The following is a 16,884-nucleotide window of genomic DNA, read 5'->3' as shown; positions in this document are numbered from 1 at the left end:
CTTGGATGGATGTTGAAAGCGTCTGAGTATCTGGACTCTTTCCATAACTCACTGTGTGACCCTGAGATTTCAGTTTCCTGACTTTAAAATAAAGCACACCATGCATTGCCTTGATTTCAGTTGGTAATGGATTTATCTTGAGTGTCAGTTTCATCAGGTAAAGGTATTCTTTGAAATGTTTGATAGAAATAACCTAGTGAAATAATCATCACTGTTTCCAATGTTGGTAGTTACTTTAAAAAAGAGAAATTAATATTAATTCTGAATAAACTGCTGGAGTTGGGGGGGGGGAGGAGAAGAAGAACTATTTTTTCAAAATTATCTAAAAGATGCAACCTGGTAAGCTTTTTCCTAAGAGCAATGAGTATGATTTACTTTGACAAACAGATTACACAAATAACACAACCTTTGCTTCTATATTTCATTAAAATGACACATAAAAGTTTTTAAAAAGTTGCCTTGAAACATGAGAACCTTGGGTATAAAGTATTTAGATAGTAATGCACTTTTTGTTAATGAAGATTAGTTCATTGTTCCAGACATATTTGAAAAAATAGAATCTATATTTAAAAGTAGATACATTTCAGCAAGATGTTCACACTTATTATCAGCTGAAATGGTTAAAAAACATTAAATGGATAAATATTTATTAAATGTTTCCTAAGAAGGCAGTGGGGTGTACTGAAATGATGTGGAATGTGGCATTAAGCAGGTTTGAATCTGAAATCCGGATCTAATATTCTTGTGTGTGAGACTAGGAAAATATCTTGACCTCTCCGAACCTTAGTGCTCTTTTAAAAAAAATTTTTTTTTATTTGAAGGATGGTTGATTTACAATGTTGTATTAATTTCTGCTGTACAGCAAAGTGATTCAGTTATACACATATATACATTCTTTTTTATATTCTTTTCCATTATGATTTGTCACAGGATATTGAATATAGTTCCCTGTGCTATACAGTAGGACCTTATTGTTTATCCATTCTATATATACTAGTTTGCATCTACTAACCCCAAACTCCCACTCCATCCCTCCCCCACCTCCTCCCTCTTGGCAACCACAACTCTGTTCTCTATGTCTGTGAGTCTGTTTCTGTTTCGTAGATAAGTTCATTTGCGTCATATTTTAGATTTGACATATAAGTGATAGCATATGGTATTTGTCTTTCTCTTTGTGACTTAGTTCACTTAGTATGATAATCTCTAGGCCCATCCATGCCACTGTAAATGGCCTTATTTCATTCTTTTTTATGGCTGAGTAGTATTCGTTTATATATATATATGTACCACATCTTCTTTATCCATTCATCTGTCGATGGGCATTTAGGTTGCTTCCATGTCTTGGCTATTGTAAACAGTGCTGCAATGAACATTGGGGTGCATGTATCTTTTCAAATTATGGTTCTCTCTGGATATATGCACAGGAGTGGGATTGCTGGATCATATAGCAACTCTGTTTTTAGTTTTTTGAGGAACCTCCATACTGTTCTCCATAGTGGCTACACCAACTTACATTCCTACCAACAGTGTAGGAGAGTTCCCTTTTCTCCACACCCTTCCAACATTTATTATTTGTAGACTTTTCATGATGGCCATTTTGACTGGTGTGATGTGGTATCTCATTGTAGTTTTGATTTGCATTTCTCTAATAATTAGCAATGTTGAGCATCTTTTCAGGTGCCCATTGGCCATCTTATGTCTCTTTTGGAGAAATGTCTATCTAGGTCTTCTGCCCATTTTTCCATTGGGTTAGTTTTTTTGTTGTTGAGTTGTTTGTATATTTTGGAAATTAAGCCCTTGTTGGTCACATCATTTGCAAATATTTCCTCCCATTCCATAGGTTGTCTTTTTGTTTTGTTTATGGTTTCTTTTGCTGTGCAGAAGCTTTTAAGTTTGATTAGGTCCCATTTGTTTATTTTTGCTTTTATTTCTTTTGCCTTGGGAGACTGACTTAAGAAAACGTTGGTACAATTTCTGTCAGAGAATGTTTTGCCTATGTTCTCTTCCAGAAGTTTAATGGTGTCATGTTTTATGTTTAAGTCTTTAGGCCATTTTGAGTTTATTTTTGTGTATGGTTCTAACTTCATTGATTCACATGCATCTGTCCAAGTTTCCCAACACCACTTACTGAAGAGAATTTTTCCCATTGTATATTCTTGCCTCCTTTGTTGAAGATTAATGGACCATAGGTGTGTGGGTTTATTTCTGGGCTCTCTTTTCTGTTCCATTGCTCCTTACAGTCTGTCTCTATGCCAATACCATGCTGTTTTGATTACTGTAGCTTTGTAGTACTGTCTGAAGTCTGGAAAGGTTATGCCTCCTGCTTTTGAACCTTAGTATTGTTACCTGTAAAATGGGATAAAAATTCTTCACAAAATTGTAAGAATTATGAATAGCACATTTAAAGTGCCTAGTACCTGGTAGGTACTAAATGAGTGATGTATTATAGCAGATATTTAATAGATGTTAACTACTATAAATATTTCTTCTACAAATATGTAAATAGTTTTGTTGAGCATGTACTTGACACAAGCTACTGTATTATGTCCTGGGGATATAGCAGTGAACAAGACAAAAATGCCTCCTGCTATTAAAGAGTCTACATTCTAGTGAGACAGACAGACATAAAGAGCTGGGTTTTTTTTGTTAAGTTAACTCAAACATTAAAAAAAATATATTAGAAACCAGACACCTTCAAGCATAACATTTCTCAAAGTGGGCAAGCATCTAGTGCTTGTTTTTCCTTCCAAGTTATAGCAGCTTAATGGGACTTTTAATAAAAAGTTCTTACACAGCAGACCTATCCCATTTCAATAATCTTAAGAAAATAAAATCCATTTCAAGATTAGAATTGTGAAGTTGCAATCGAACCAGCTTACTGTAGCTGTAATTAACTTTGTGTGACAGTGGCCTGTAAGGCCAGAGCCTGTATTACGTGATGAGGGATAACTCCCACTTGGCCACTGACTTAATTGTGCCCTTGAGGCCTTCTTGAAACCTCATGAGTTTCCTCTCATTCTATTTTTGTATTTGATTGCCCTTAACATATGCTAAAGATGACCTTCATCATGGTGAATATCTTTCTGACAGAGGGAGGATAGACCTGAGGCCTACTCACACAGTGTCTGCCCAGCTTAGAGGGCTCTGAATGTCAGCACAAACAGGGCACCCAAGGGTTCAGAGGACCCATGTCTTGCTCTGGTAGCTTTTTTCAAATAATAATTTTTCTAAAAATCAAAAACTCAGCTTCATTGCAGTTTTTTTATTTTGGAAGATAGTTATAGGATTTAAAAGGTTAAGATGTAAAAGTAAAGAAACTATAATATATGCCATACTTGTTAGCTATGTAACTTTAGGCAAGGCTCTTAAGCTCTTTGACTTTCCCTTTTCCTCATCTATAAAATAAAATGACTTGCCTAAATCTTTTCTAAGTGCTTTCCTAACTCCCAAAGAATTCTATACTTTTATAATTCCATGGACTCTTTTTTTCTTATATTTTACATTTCTACATTTTGTCTATTTAAAATAAAATAGTTATTTTTTGCTCCAATTCACATTTACCAAAAAATCATGAAAAATGTGTAAAGCATAAGCTCTTTATTTAAAAATTTGATTTCAAAATAAACACCATATATCTTGGCTTTGCTCTTCTATGGCTATTTTTAAAATTCTTCTGTCACAAGTATTTGAATCCCTCAATGAAATAATGTATCTTTTCTTTTGGGTTTTTATTCAAAATTAGAATTCTGTTTTTGAATTTAAGCAGGCTGGGAAAACACCCTCTATGCTAAACCTCTAGACTAGAACCTGAGGGCCAGAGAACATGGATTCGTTTCAAGGGTTCCATGAATCACTTGAAGTTGTAGGCACAACACTTTGTGGAAGTGCCTTATAAGTGTATGTGAGCAGAAAGCTGTCACCAGATTATCAAAAGAGCCCATAATTCCCCCAAATTTAAGAACTACTTACTGCTTCTACTGCTCTACTCTACTGCTTTGCAGGTAGACCAGCAAAAAGGCGTTATTTTGAGAGAGGGAGGCCTTTTTACTCATCTTCACCAATCTCATTTTCTATCTTGTCTCTCTTTCTCTGTGTATTTTAAAATGTTAACTTTAGACAGATTCATCTTTCCTTATAAACTGACTTCCTTTAGGCCCAACTGAATTTCTTTGAGGACGCAGTCTGGATGATTAGCTTAGATAATGAATCTGAGGGAGTTAGGAAGTGAGTGAATATGAGGTGGGAATACAGCATTGCATTCAAGCTCTGGATACCTCCATAGAGGTGGAGAAAGTGCTTTACCTACTTAAAAACTAGCTCATTTTTGCTTTTTATAGAGAGGAAGTACCATACACATGAAGCCAGATGCTCATCAGTTCCCCTCAGATGTGACCATTTGTATTTATTAATGCCAAAATAAGGGATTCTACAGATATTTAAAATTTTTATTGAATTATAATTTACACAGGATAAAATGCCTAAATCTTAGGCAAGTGAATGTTTGCACATACATACACCTGTGTAACCACCACTCTGATGAAGAGACGCAACTTTTTCAACACCTGAGAATGATCCCTCATGCCCCTTTTCAGTCAGTTCCCTCTCTTACTCAGAGGTAACCATTATTCCAATGTCTATCACCATGGATTAATTTTTCCTGTTCTTTAGCTTCACATGCATTGAAATCATACAGTATGAACTCTTTAGTGTCTGACTTCTTTTGATTATCATTATGTCTGTGAGCTTCATCCATGAACTTGCATGAAGTAATATTTCACTCTTTTTTTAGTGTAGCATTCCATTACATGAATATATACATATATCAATTTATTTTTTACCCATTTTACTATTGATGGATATTGGATTACTTCAATTTTTAGCTATTTTGAATAAAATGGATATAAACATTCTTACATATTTCTTTTTTATAGGCACATGAACTTCTTTCTCCTGGGTATGTAACTATGGGTAAAATTGCTGGGTATGCATACAAAGTGATTTCACATTTCTACTGGTTACGTATGAGAGTTCTAGTTGCTCCACATACTTGCTAGTTCTTGGTATTGTCAGTCTTATGTTTTAGCCATTCTGGAGACTGTTCAGTGACATAGTTCATGCCCAGGGAGGAATTTAAGACTTCTGTGTCTTTTATTTTGTTTTTTAGTTCAACAAATACATATTTATTTCAAGCTTATTGTGTTCACAGTGCTCAAATGTATTTAGTCCAAGCTCATAGTCTAAAGTCACATTTTGCTTAATGGAGCATATAATAATTTATTCATTAAATATTTAGTAATACTTGTTAAGCACTTAGTAGTGTGCTTAGTGCTGAGAAGGATACAAAAAGTAAAAGTAGAAGCCTAGTGCTTGCCCTTAATCACTGTACCGTCTGTGTAGGGAGATAAAAACAATGCATATAAAATGGGAAATCCAAAATGAAATGATGGCATGTAAGTGCTAAGTTGTGTGCGATAGACTGTAAGTAGTATGGGAAGAAGGAATTGACATTGGTGTTCTTTAGGTAACCTCTATAAGCTCACTTCTTTCTCAATTGCCCATATTGAATCAATCACTAAATGCTATCAATTCTGTTTTCTAAATATCTGAAATCTCTTTGCTTCTTTTACTGCAACTTCAGGTCTACATTTTTGATTTGTTTGTTTGTGTGAGTGGTCTCTCTGCCTTCATTTTGAACCCCCTTTTATCCGTATACCCATCAGAATGTTCTTCCTAAAAGCTAGGTCTCATCACTTGAAGTCACTCTTAACTTAACATTCTTCAATTGTTTCCTGTTGTTTTTTGGGCAAAATCAAAACTCTTTACTGTGTTACCTAAGACTTTATCATACTGTAGCCCTGGCCAGTATTTCTAGCCTCATATCTTGCCACCTCTTACAGATATACATATAATTTTCCGTATACCCTGAATTTCTTCCATTTTTCTGAATCTACTATGATATTTCATGCTTTTGCATGTGGTATTTTCCTTTGTGTTTCTCTTCCTTAAAAACTTGGATGAAGGTTTACTTCTTCTAGGAAGCCATTTTTGATTGACCATTTATATCTGGTTTAAATGCTCCTTCTCTGTGCTCCATGTATTCAGAACTCTGTGTGTTCTGCTCGCAGAGTATTGTAATTGTTGGTTCATTTATTCAGTTTCTCTACTAGACTGTGACCTTCTTGAGGGCAAGGCTGCTGTCATTCATACTTAATAGGCAGTCAGTAAATATGTAGATTGGCTGGAATTTTAGCCACTTACTATATAGGATTTTTATAGATGAACAGGATGGGATAAAATATTTTTGAGAGGTGGAACATATAGGAAAGATGGAGGTGGGAATTAACATTGTGTGTATGGGAAATAGGAGAAATAAGTGGAGAGGTGTATGGAAGAGTAGCCTCTACTGGACTAGAATGGATAGTTTATGTTGAGGAATAGAGGAATAGAGACTGAAAAGGTGGGATGAAGTCAGATTATGGAGGCCCTTGAGAGTCTGATAAAGAGGTTTATGCTTGATATGGATAGCAAGAGGAAGTCATTATAGGTTTTTGAATGGGGAATAATGTGATGAAAACAAGTTTTAAGGAATATTATTTTAATAGAAATCTGCAGAATGAACTTTAGAGGAGAGATTAGAGCCAGTGAGATCAAATATAAGGTTTTCAAGGTAAGTTAGGTGAGACGATGAGAATTTAGGTAACAGTAATGGCCCTGTGGATACAGAGGAAGAGATAGATACAAGTAACATTTTAAAGGAGATATTGATATGACTTAGCAATAGACTGGGACATAACTTCATTTCTCTTTAACTCTTTTCAGTTTAGTAAGAGGTCGGGAGTATTGGATTACCCTGTTTTACTTGAATATCAAATTGCAGCACTTTCCCTGCTTCATCTTGTGTGAAGTTGATGCCGCTTACTTCAGATCCTCATTATCGTTTACTATCCACCCAAATCCATTTATGTTCTCTCTCATAGAGAACATAATGGACTCACAATCTAAAAGTTAAAGACTTAATCATCGAATGGCATGAATCCACCTAGAATCAGAGGCTCACAGAATTCTGAAACCAGAAAGGACTGTACAGTTAATATTCATTTTGGAGGTGAGAATCTGAGGCCAGAAATATTACCTGACTTATCTGGTGTAACACAGCTAGTTACTTCTAAATAGTCCAATAAGCTTTTAATTATATCATAATGTATTTTCTAACCCTTAAATTCTTTGTTCCAAAACATGATTAGCTCTTTCTTAGATCAAAAATGTAATCGCTTTACTCCTTTATTCATGTACTAACTGAACAAGCTCCTCACCTTTACCAGGATCCCTGTCTTCAGGAACTACTTTACTCCATTAAACACCTTCTTACTACATATGACTGCTTGTTTGGTCTCTAGGACATTTATAGCTATTTTAATACACTCCTTACTAATATACTAAGCTTTCCTCACATTTTTAATCTTTTGATATCACTGTGGATATTTCTTTCTCTTCTCAACTTTTGTGTTTCTGCTCCTAGAATGCAAAACTAGTTTAGGAAACAAAGAAAAAGACTCATGCAATTATGCTGAGATGAACCACTACAATTTCAGGCTGTTGCTTCTTAATATTGTCGTACCTATCCCTATCTCTACTATGAGCTGATGTTTCTATTTTTCTCTACTTTTTATTAAAGTATAATATACATATAGAAAAATGTGCTTTTGCTTTAGACTTTTGAGAAAATAAAGGCCTTCAGGAGCAATCAGACTTGTCCTCTTTTCTTCTTGACCTTAACATGATGCTTTGTCCTTACTTTGTCCATTTTCCTAAAGTGTGTTTTTAAAAAGCGAGTCCCACCAAATACTTTGTGGAATTCAGAATTCCATGTCAAATATATTTTGAAAATACCCATTTTATATCTCTTTCTTGAATTCAACAGACTCAATAGCAAAGTCTCTAAAAAATCTAATAGTAAAGACAGTGTCATAATTTCATCTAATCCAGTGTTTTTCACTGGATTTATTTTTGTTCTAACATTCATTAATATCCTTCAGTACTAACGTACCATAAAAGGAGTGAATATAGATGATGTTTTTAGACTTCTATACTTGTAAGAACGGTAAGAGGAAACTTGAATGGGAGGACAGATGAATTCAGTTTTCAGTTTTTAAGACTGATAAACATATATGTGGAAATTTACAGGACTTAAGTTCAGTGAGATGCTGTTTTGTTTATCTAATTCTATATGACAAACCACCCCCAAATTTAAAAATCAATCATTTTATTTGCTCATGATCCTGCAGTCTGGACTGGGCTCATATTGATGAGCTGTTCTTGAGGCTTCTCATCTAGAGTTGGCTAGGAGCTGGGCTCAGCTAAGAGTCTGGGTGGCTGGGATTTTTCTCCTGTCCCCATGTAGTCTTAGGACCTCTCCTAATGGTGTCTTCTATAGGGTAGACAGACTTTTTACATGGCAGTTTATGGTTCCCAACAATGCAAAAGTGGAAGCTGCCAGGCTTCCTGAAGGCATTGGCTCAGAATTGGCACAACGTAGTTTATTCTGCATTTTATTGTTTAAAGCAAGTCACAGGCCTAGCTCAGCTTCAAGGTGAGGATTACGGAAGGATGTAGATACAGAGTGGCATGGCTGGGGGCCACCACACAACAGATTACCACAGATGCCAGGTAGCAAATAGAATAGAAAGTAGGTCCATTTGAGAAAAAGGTTTTAAAATTTCCCATCTAGTTGTGTTTCTCACACTAGAACATTGAGGCAACGATTGTATTTGGTTTACTATTGTATTCCTAGCTGTTTGCACAGTGTGAAGTACTTATAAGGAATTCAATAAAATTTTGTTTAATAAATGAATATGTATGAGGAGAAGAGCAGAGGGTTAAGTACTGAAAATATAGAAATGATTCACAGAGTGGGATATATAGGAAGCAGAGAATCCGCCAAAGGGACAGTTTCAAGGGAAAGGATGGTGGATGATAGTGTTCACTGTAGAAGTCAAGGAGAATTAAGGTAGAGAAAAGCCTATAAGCTTTTATTAGCATTCCTTGAAGCAGCAAGTATCATTCCTATTCTGTCTTCCTTTGTCGGTTGGTTGAAATGTTTTTAGAGACTTCTCAAATTTTTAAATCTCTAGTTTAACTAAATTTCATGCTTTTAGGCACTTTAAAGTGTAATGACCCCAGTGAATTTGTATTAAGATAATTAGACTGAAAGAGGAATAATGCTTGATAAGTAACCAAAACATTTTTTTAAATGTTATCATTTTGTAAAATCTTTTTTTTTTTTTTTTTTTTGCTTTACGTGGGCCTCTCACTGTTGTGGCCTCTCCCGCTGCGGAGCACAGGCTCCGGACGCGCAGGCTCAGCGGCCATGGCTCACGGGCCCAGCCGCTCCGCGGCATGTGGGATCTTCCCGGACCGGGGCACGAACCCGTGTCCCTTGCATCGGCAGGCGGACTCTCAACCACTGCGCCACCAGGGAAGCCCTAAAATCTTTAATAATGTGTAGGAAACATAAAAACTCGTAAGATTAGAAAAAGCAATAAACTCTAGAGTTACAATCAGAAGTAGAAATCACATTTAATTTTATTTTGTGGTAAAGTATATATAAGACAAAATTTACCATTTTAACCCTTTTGAATGTACAATTCAGTGGCATTAAGTACATTCACATTGCTGTGCAACCATTATCACTATCCATCTCCAGAACTTTTCTATCACCTCATTCTGAAATTCTGTAGCCATTAAATATGAACTCCCCATTTTTCCCTCTCCCCCTCACAATTCCTGGTAATCATTATTCTACTTTCTTTCTCTATAAATTTGACTACTCTAGATTCCTCATATAAGTGGAATCATACAACATTTCCCCCTTTGTATTTGACTTATTTGACTTAGCATAATGTTTTCAAGGTTCACCTATGTTGAAACATGTATCAGAATTTCATTCCTTTATAAGGCTGAATAATATTCCATTGCATGTATATATTACAGTTTGTTTATCCATTTGCTTGTCAGTAGACATTTGGATTGTTTCCACCTTTTGGTTATTGCGACTGTTTTTTTCTTTTTCTGCATGAGAATAGTAATTTTGCGTTTTTCTTTCCTTGAAGTCTATTTGAATTATCCATATTCCCTTTTTTAGTTCTGCTCACTCAGGAAATTTTCTGGAAAAGTACCCTGGAGAGAACAGTGAAAGACATATTCCAACTGTAGATAGAAAACAGGGCCATACTTCTCTCATGGTTGGAGAAGGGCTTTAACAAGAAGATGATGATTATGTGTGGCGATAGGGTTTTTATAAAAAGAAAGGAAAATAATTTTGCCACTTAGGTAGCTGTGTGATCTTGGATAACATATTTGATCTGTCTGAGCCTTGGTTTCTTCAACTGTAAAATATGGGAATAATATTCATCTCACAGGTTTGTTGCAGGAATTAAATGAAAGTACGTGGCTCATACGAGATTAGTAAATTGAATGAAGTTTCTGCATGGAATTTTTGTTGTTGTTCTGGCATCATGAATGGTGGATTTCACAAACATAAGCCAAATACCTGGGATGATATCACTTAAAATGTGGATTTGTTGCATAATCATTCAGGGGCTGGAGAAAGTGTAGTGAGAAATGGGTAATCATCTTCCAGAGATGCTGATACTGAGGTCCAAAAAGAGACCAGTTAAGGAGTCACATGGTATACATGTTAAGATGCTGTGGGAAGAGAAGATAAGCAACAGGTTTGCATATGGGCCCCATCCCATAGAGAAGCATAAGGGCAGACAGCCTAATTGCAGCTATTGACCTACAGTTGAGTAGCTTATCACCTGGGATACTTAATTTTGCTAGACCCAGGGTGGTTACCAGCAGGGATTTATTTATTCAGTTATGGTTAATGATTCTTCCAAGCAACAGTAGGTAGGTCAGCTAAAAACTAATAATAGCTACCACTTATTGAGTGTTTACTATGTTCTGGACCTTATGTTAAGTGCATTACCTGTGTCATCTCATATAATCCTCACAACATTCTGTGACGTATCTACCATCGCCAATTCCATTTTATAGATGAAGAATCTGAGATTTACAGAGATTAACTAATTTGTCCAAGATTGTATACTAATAAGTGGGAAAGTTGGAATTTGAGCTCAAGCATTTTGTCTTAACTGAGCTTTTAACTACTGCACAAAAATGAATTTTCCCCTTTCTTTTTATATCCTGATAACTATCAACCAAAGTTATTTGACTTAATACCAATTACATTTACACAGAATTTATCTAGAAGATTCTCAATTACTAAGTTATAAAAGAAATAGGAAAGTTAAAATGAGAAAACAATCAGTACTTTACTTAATGTTAATTTTTAACTTCCTACATTTCTACAAAGAGAGTCACTATACATCAAAATGATTCAAGGGCAAAGATGTTGCAGTTAAGCCTGGAGAGGATGTTATGAAGTCACTAAATATGGTCTTTTTCAAGTAATACTTTTATTATTAAGAAGTTCCCTTCTCTGGAAATTGTACCAGAGCAAAGGCCTAATCTTTCATTACATTCACCTGATAAGTATTTATTAAACATCTACCGGAAATTATGTACTTTCCATAAAGCCTTTAAATATAAAGGTTTAGGTTTGCAATATTAAGAAAGGAGTCTTGGGCTTCCCTGGTGGTGCAGTGGTTGAGAGTCCGCCTGCCGATGCAGGGGACACGGGTTCGTGCCCCGGTCCGGGAGGGTCTCACCATGCCGCGGAGCCGCTGAGCCGCTGAGCCGTTGAGCCTGCGCGCCCAGAGCCTGTGCTCCGCAACGGGAGAGGCTACAACAATGAGAGGCCCACGTACCGCAAAAAAAAAAAAAAAAAAAAAAAAGAAAGGAGTCTTGCCTTCATGGAAGTGGTAGTCTGGTGGTGGGAATGGACTAACAAGTACTATAATGAAGTATTGATATAAGCTCCTGGGGGCAGAGAAGTTAGCCCTCAACAAGGAGGTGGAGAAAAGAAAGCTAGAGGAGAGACAATCAAGTGGAAGCTGAGTTGCCTAAAAGTTCAAGGGGAAATTATTAAAAAGAAAAAATAAAACTAAAAACCAAGTGACAAAGTTGGAAAAAGATTTCCAGCATATGTGATACAAAATATGTGATATTTTTAGTATATAAACCACTTTTATAAACAATTTAAAAATCAAACCCCTTAGACAGGGTTTTGAGAGAGGAAGTTAACAAAGCACATTGTCAGTGTCCTTGTGGAAGAATAAAGAGAACAAGAAATTCTCAAAAGAATTACAAATGACCTGAATAGTAATAGGAATGGCAGAATTGAGATCTATTTTTTCAAATATCAACTTATTAAAAATAAAAAGATTGATAATAGCCAGTGTTGATGAGGCAAGGATAAGGGAAAGGGTACTACCATTCTCTTACAGACACAGATTAAATAGTTTCATGCTTCTTAGAGGATCCTTGGGCACCATGTATTGGGAGCATTAATTTCTTCTGTCAGAGAAATTTTACTTCCAGTAATTCCTTTAAAGGAAATAAATAATCAGAATTCTGAGCAAAATTGTGTGTAGGAGCTATATTGCAACATCGTTTACACCAGCAAAATAATTGGAAATCATGTTGGTTAATTGATTAGGTTTGTCTTTGTGACAGATTGATATCCTGCCATTAGCATTGGATTGTAGACTTTTAAAGAAAATAACAAAAAACATGCATAATGAATTCCTAAGTTAAAAAAGGTATATATATATATATATGTATATTTTGATTCTTTGTGTGAATTTAAATATTGGAGGAACATACATCAAAATGTTTGCAGTGGCTCTCTCAATGTGTTAAAACTGCAGGTAGGTTTTTCTTCTTTGTGCTCTTTTTTTCCCCCATGTTTTCTGTAATAAACAAGTATATTTTAGTAATTAAGAAAAAATAAATGGACATAATTTAAAAACAATATCTTGGATTTGTAAATTAGAATGATCATATAAGTCAATTTAGTTAGTGTCAGTTCAGTTATGTAATTAAGTAAATTATAATTTAAAAGTTTAATATAGCTTCTCCTAATTTCACTGATTTTTCTCTCTAATCTATACTTTTTCCAAAGAAAATGTCTTGTAGACATTCGTTAAGCAATGTCTTCATGTTAAGAGACACAGTAAGCTATGTTCATCTTTCTCCCAAAGCAGTTGTTCTTTATTGCTCATAAAAATAACAGTATAATTATATTTCGTTCAGTTATCAAAGTAAAAGTTCTTAATTATAGTAAGAAAATCACTTATAAACGAAGTTTCAAAAAATTTTGTTTTTAAAGTAAGCACTAAATAGTGTTACCAAGGAAAAGCTCTCCATTCTCTATCTTACCTAAAAATAGGAGAGAAGAGGGCTTCCCTGGTGGCGCAGTGGTTGAGAGTCCGCCTGCCGATGCAGGGGACGCGGGTTCGTGCCCCGGTCCGGGAGGATCCCACATGCCGCGGAGCGGCTGGGCCCGTGAGCCGTGGTCGCTGAGCGTGCACGTCCGGAGCCTGTTGCTCCGCAACGGGAGAGGCCACAACAGTGAGAGAACCGCGTACCGCCAAAAAAAAAAAAAAAAAAATTAAATAAAAAAATTTTAAAAAAATAAAAATAGAAGAGTCATCTGCTTTAGAAAGCTTAGGTGTAATCTTTACTGAGGGAGAATCATTTGACTTAATGACCTCTTGCTATTGCGTATAATTTTGTAATTTTATAGTCTTTAAGAAAGAATATTTTCTTCTTTTTTGTATATAGAATAATGAAAAGTATATCCTAGAATAATGATTATAAAGTTACTGAACCAAATAGAGTCTCTATATCTCTTGTGTAAAGTCTGAAATGCATTAGTACTCACTGAGGTTGGGTAGTTAAGACCACAATTGTTACATTATTTCACTCATTATTTCTACAAATTTATTAGGTAAAAACTTTTACAATCAAAGCTATAGTTTGAAAATTGTGCTTTGGAACTATTTCTTTCATGTTAAGGAATATTTTTTTTTTTTTATTAAAGGGTAGGAACTGACACCTTTTTTGGCACTTTTATGTTCTTTAGTCTTCCACTCACAGCTAAATAATAACTTGTATTCACAATGTTGTTAATGTAATTTAGTGGTTGGCTTCATTATTCAAGAAGGAATAAAGGGAAAATTATGAAAGTAAGTAGAGTGCTACCAGAGATTATTGATTTTCTAGTAATTAATATTTAGAATCATAGTCTTTTAAGAGCAAGATCTTTACAGATGTTATAATAAATTTTTTATTAATGCTTCTGGGCTCCAAAGCTTTCTGCTAGTTAAATCAACACTTTGGTGGGCAAGTCAACTATGCAGTAAGTACAGCAGGCTCTTGGCAAAATTGTGAAGTAAAGAAAACACCTCTTTGGACCTTTCACCTCTTCTTTTGGAGCATTTCTATTCAGATTCTTTAGATTCTTTTTGGCTTGCTCTGCCCTGCGTACTCCCATATTCTCAGACTACTGAAAACGTTCTCATTCTCCGAAGAAAGTAGTGGATTCATGACATATACTAATCTTCAAAATGAATTAAAAGTTCCATCTCAGTAACATAATTTCTTTTTTTTTAAAGTGTGCAAGTCATTGGTTTTTAGTATATTCTCAGAGTTGTAATACTATCACCACAATCAAATTTAGAACATCTTTATCACCTGAAAAAGAAACTCGCCTTGGTAGTCACTTCCCATTTCCCCCAAACCCACCTACTTTTTGTCTACTCTGTTTGCCTGTTGTGGACATTTCACATAGATGGAATCATGCAATATATGGCCCTTTGTGTCTGGTTTCTCTCAGTGTGTTTTCAAGGTTCATCCATGTTGTAGCATGTGTCAGTATTTCACTTTTTATTGCTAAATAATATTCCATTACATGGATATACACCATATTTTATTTACCCATTCATTAGTTGGTAAAAAATTGAGTTGTTGCCATTTTTTGGCTGTTATGACTGATGCTATGAATATTGGTTTATGAGTTTTTCTATAGATCTATGTTTTCACTTCCTTTGGGAGTAGAACTGCTTGGCCATATGGTAGCTCTGTGTCTAACCTTTTGAGAAAATGCCAGACTGTTTTCCAAAGTGACTGCACCATTTTACATTACCACCAGCAGTGTATGAGGGTTCCAATTTCTCCACATCTTTGCCAATATTTGTTATTATCTATCTTTTACCTGTAGCCATTCTAGTGGGTGTGAAGTGGTATCTCATTGTGGTTTTGATTTGCATTTCCCTGTTGACTAATGATGTCGAGCAACTTTTCAGGTCTAAGTAACATAATTTCTTAATCCAGTAAAATATGGAATGACAGCTGATGCTGAGAATTTCAGATACTGCTGGCATTTTTCCTGTGTCTTAAATCCCAGTGTGTGAGCCTGCCCAATCCATCTTGGTCTGTTCCCAAATCAACTCATACAGAACCTTGCTTCTTTGTGTCCTTTCATACTATGGCAGGTGCTATTTGTGTACTAAAAGGTCTGGAGTCAGCACCATAGAATGTATTTTCTTATGCTGGAATTTGAAAGAGATGATGATCACATTAATGTAGATGTTAATTTTATTTCTGTGTGAATATACACTATATATACATGTGTGTATAGAGAGAGACTATATAAAATATCTTTTACGTTGTACTTTATTACCTGCAATCAGATATTATACAATGAGATAATAATATAAACTTGCATGGTACATTGAGAAAATAAAAAGTACATTTATGCATATTTAGCCCAATAGTTTATTGCCTTAAAAAAAGAAAGTTTAGAATTTAATTTAAACAATTAGAGACTACGTTTGTACAGATATATAATTAATCTTGTCATCAAGAAAAAATATTACCATGCACTTATTATACACTCAATTCTGTGACTTTAAATAATCATAAAATATGTTTCCTGCCCTAAGGAGGTTTATAATCTCATTGAGGAGATAGCCTTTTCTTCTTTGGTTCAGCAAACATTTATTGAATGTTTATATATATAATTAAAAATCCTTCCTCTGAGGAGTTTACAGGCTAAGGAGATAAAACATGCACATGAATTTTATGAAACAAGTCTTTGAATGGTAAACTGGCATAATAGACATTCAAATAAAATGTTATGGATTTGGGAGGCCACATGCATAAAAAGGAAGATGTCAATGTAAAGTAACATAGTCTAAATGCTAAATGAGTGAGGTTCATAACACAGAGTTTTAAAGGAAAGAGTAGTCACCTAGGTACAGGTAGTTGAAGAAAATTTCACTTATGAGGTAAGACTTAAATTCTCCTTAAAAAAACAAAAAATCCTAAGTAGAGCCTGTGGGGAGAACAGTCCAGAAGGACTTACAAACATGTGGTTCCATTCACTGGAATTCAATCCTTTGCCTTTTCATAAGTTAGCATTTTTCCAAGGCTTTAAAAAATTTTATGTTGGTATGTAGAAATATAAAATTATATTATTATGCAAATAAAAATATATAAGAATAATGAAATATTGTGGTACATTTTCCTGTGGGCTGAAATTTTAAATGTTGAATATATGTGACCCATTTCATTGTGGGAAAATATTCCTTGTCTGCATTATGGTAGAATTTTGCTCCAGCTTGTTGCACCCAAATTATTTGAATACAAGGTAGTGAGTGCCTTATGAGAATTAAACCTTAGAGCCAACACATCATGCATAAAGATATGAAACATTGCTTTAAAGGGACCAAATGACTCCCAAACCTAAAAAAGCTTATTAAAAGCAATTTAAGTATTAACATTACTAAAAACTATTCAATCAGAAGGAAGAATAGTCTGCAGCTAGTAGAACATGGACAAAAGAAGGTCACTGTGGCAAATTCTGATAGTGCCCATGAAGTCAGGGTAGGGAACTGAGTTCTTGACCTATCTTACACC

General features: G+C 35.0%; 1 protein-coding gene across 14 annotated transcripts in view; it reads left to right on the top strand.

The window, feature by feature from the left end:
* SLC4A10 (solute carrier family 4 member 10) overlaps positions 1 to 16,884 on the top strand; it is a 309,415-nt gene that overhangs the window by 44,464 nt on the left and 248,067 nt on the right. The window lies entirely within an intron of this gene.

The sequence above is a fragment of the Aethalodelphis obliquidens genome, unplaced genomic scaffold (genome assembly GCF_003676395.1).
Source record: "Aethalodelphis obliquidens isolate GAN/ISIS:26980383/991018 unplaced genomic scaffold, ASM367639v1 scaffold2, whole genome shotgun sequence".
In the NCBI taxonomy this organism is placed as follows: Eukaryota; Metazoa; Chordata; class Mammalia; order Artiodactyla; family Delphinidae; genus Aethalodelphis; species Aethalodelphis obliquidens.
Note: the sequence above shows the minus strand (reverse complement) of the source record. Positions and strands in the feature narration are given on the sequence as shown.